We start from the raw sequence: 3,835 nt of genomic DNA on the forward strand, positions 1-3,835 counted from the left end.
AAGTGCCATTCAATAACATCATCCCTTCAAGTCCCTTACTTGATATGATTTAGGTGAATCTATCATTATATCCCTTTGTTACTAGATGTCATGTTGGATCTAAGAGACATAGGTGATCATTCTCTTTACAATTCAACTTTATCAGGCCTTAGACATCTAAACTCTCAACACATAAGAGGAACAAATTCCTTCTTGACTGTATACGCCTCTCACTATCACTTTATACTCCACCCGAGCTCATCCTTATGTACCATCTTTTACGAATAGCGAAGGGGAGAGTCAAAGTGTAATACTTGGTGAAAATCAAGACCCAGTATACATCTCAGGTCTAAGGATAATATGAAATTCTCCTTTACTCAAAATTACTAATGATCAGGTCAATCGACTCCATGTAGTAATATTGAGAGCGGGTCAGTCCAATATTTGTATCCCACAAATATCTATGAACCTTGGCAGCATACCTATGTTCTATATTCATTCCTTATGAATATCCACCAATCCTAGTTCATAATAGTCTTGCTTCATATTTGTTCCCACAAATGTGATCGACTACGGACTTTTAGAATAAGATAACTTATTCATGGATTAAACATGCAAAATTAGAATTTAACTCAAGATTCCATAATCATATAAAAGAGTTAAATTACAAAAGTCTTTTAAACTTTAATACAAAATAGATCAAATCCAATTACTAGAATATCGAAGTCCTAAGCCACTCGCATGACGCTCATGTTTCGGTCTTTCTAGGAGCTTCGTGAATGGATCCGCAAGATTTTGATCAGTTCCAACTTTGCGAATACATATCTTTCCCTTTTCAACTTCATCCCTTATGTAGTTGAATCTCCGCTCTATGTGCCTTGTCTTTTGGTGCGAACGAGGTTCCTTGATTTGTGCAATCGCACCCTCGTTGTCACAAAAGATTTCTAGGGGGTCTTGAATGGAAGAGACCACCCCTAGATCAGTAATGAATTTCTTCAACCATGCAGCTTCCTGAGCTGCCAATGAAGCGGCGATGTATTCTGATTCTGTAGTGGACAATGCTACCACTTCCTGTTTTGAGCTCTTCCAAGAGACAGCTCCTCCATTAAGAGTGAACACATACCCAGATTGTGATCGAGAATCATCTCGATCAGTTTGGAAGCTCGCATCCGTGTAACCTTTTATAGCGAGTTCCTCCTCACCAGATCCATATATCAGAAACATATCCTTAGTTCTCCTAAGGTATTTCAATATGTTCTTAACAGCCATCCAATGACTGTTTCCTGGATTTTGTTGGTATCTGCTTGTCATGCTCAAAGCGCATGACACATCCGGTCTAGTACATATCATCGCATACATGATGGATCCTATAGCAGAAGCATATGGGATTTGTTTCATTGTTTCTTGCTCACCCTTTGAGCTTGGACATTGAGCTGAACTCAATATAGTCCCTCTTTGAATAGGTACAAAACCTTTCTTGGAGTTTTCCATCTTGAACCTTTTCAAGATTTTATCAATGTATGTACTTTGGTTCAAACCTATCAAGCGCCTTGACCTATCCCTATAGATCTTTATTCCCAAAATATAGGCAGCTTCACCAAGATCCTTGATGGAAAATCTACTTCCAAGCCAAGCCTTAACGCTTTCCATGGTTGGAATGTCATTTCCAAATAGTAGAATGTCATCGACATACAATACTAAGAAGGTAATTATACTCCCACTAGCCTTTTTATACACACAAGCCTCATCAGCGTTTTTGATGAATCTAAAATTTTTGATTTCTTCATCAAAATGATGATTCCAAGTTCTAGATGCTTGTTTCAATCCATAGATTGATTTCTTTAACTTGCATACTTTATTAGGATGTTTCGGATCGACAAAACCTTCAGGCTGAACCATATAGACATCTTCCTCAAGATATCCATTTAGGAAAGCGGTCTTGACATCCATTTGCCAAATTTCATAATCATAATATGCAGCTATGGCAAATAATATCCTAATAGACTTTAGCATTGCCACAGGCGAAAAAGTTTCATCATAATCAACCCCTTGAGTTTGAGTGAAACCTTTAGCTACAAGTCTTGCTTTATAAGTATCCAAGTTTCCATGCATATCAGTTTTTCTTTTGAAAACCCACTTACTTCCAACAGCTTTGGAGTTGAGTGGTAGTTCAACCAATTCCCAAACTTGGTTGTCATACATGGATTGCATCTCAACGTTCATGGCTTCAAGCCATTTGTCACAATCATTCTTGGACATTGCATCACGGTATGTGGTTGGTTCATCAGAATCTACCACGTAGCAACCTTCTACAAAAAAATCCATATCTTTCAGGTGGATTGCTAACTCTACCAGATCTGCGAACGTTTTGTGTGTTTTGATCAACCACTTGATCACTTTCAACAACCTCTTGTTGAGTGCTAGTATCAACCAATTGTGTATCATCTTGTGATTCTTGATCCTCATCAAATTTCACTGTTCTACTATTAGTTCCTTCCTCAAAGAACTTAGTTTCCAAGAACTTACCCTTTCGAGCAATAATAACATTTTGCTCACTAGGGTCGTAAAAGTAATATCCTATATCATCTTTAGGATAACCTATAAAGATACATTTAGTGGATCGGACTTCTAATTTGTTTGGGGTGTATTGCTTTACATAAGTTTCACAACCCCAAACTCTTAAGAATGATAGCGATGGAGCCTTTCCATGCCATATTTCAAAAGGTGTCTTCTCCACTTTCTTGGTTGGAGCCATATTCAATATGCGAACAGCGGAAAGTAAAGCATAGCCCCAAAATGATAGAGGTAAACTGCTTCTAGCCATCATCGATCGAACCATATCTAATAGGGTACGATTTCTCCTTTCAGACACACCATTATGTTGTGGTGTTCCAGGTGGAGTAAGTTGTGAAATAATTCCACAACTCTTAAGATGATCTTGAAAAACATCACTTAGGTATTCACCTCCTCTGTCACTACGAAGTACTTTGATTGTGGTCTTGAGTTGTCTTTCTACTTCAGCTTTGAAGTCTTTGAACATTTCAAAAGCTTCATCTTTGTGTTTCATTAAGTACACATAACCATATCGACTATAATCGTCAATAAAGGTAATGAAGTATCTTTCACCATTCCTAGTCATTGGTCTAAAAGGACCACATACATCCGAATGTATGATACCCAATAATTCTTTTGACCTTTCAAAAGTTTTATTAAAGGGTTGCTTTGTCATTTTGCCTTGTAAACAAGATTCACATACATCAAATGAATCATACTCATTTGTTTCTAGAATACCACTCTTGCGAAGAGTTTGCATGCGATTCTTGCTTATATGTCCAAGGCGACAATGCCAAAGATAGGGATCACCCAAGTCCTTCTTGAGTTTCTTGGTGTTGACATTGTACATTGAACTACTATGTGACATACCACTTTGATCTATTTCATATATACCATTCATGGGTATAGCTTTAAAATAAAATATGCCATTCATCAAAACATGAATATCATAATCCATAAATTTAAAATCAAAGCCACATTGTTTTAAAAGGGACACGGAAATAATGTTTCTCCTTAACTTAGGAGCATACAAAACATTCTTCAAAATTACTTCCAAACCACTTGGAAGCTTTAACATGTAGTCTCCTTGAGCTTGGACTTCAACTTTTGCTCCATTGCCCATAAAGAGACTAATGTCCCCTTTGTTGAGTTGTTTACTTCTTTTGAACCCCTGCAACAAATTGCAAATGTGAGTTCCACATCCGGTATCAAGTACCCATGTATTTGAAGAAATAACATTCAGTTCAACATATATAGTAAAGATAATACCTGAGGTATGCCCCGCATCCCTCTTATCTTTTAA

The sequence above is a fragment of the Bidens hawaiensis genome, unplaced genomic scaffold, assembly GCF_021521415.1.
Source record: "Bidens hawaiensis isolate Kalapana, Puna unplaced genomic scaffold, B.hawaiensis_p1.1 tig00035460_1, whole genome shotgun sequence".
Classification (NCBI taxonomy): domain Eukaryota; kingdom Viridiplantae; phylum Streptophyta; class Magnoliopsida; order Asterales; family Asteraceae; genus Bidens; species Bidens hawaiensis.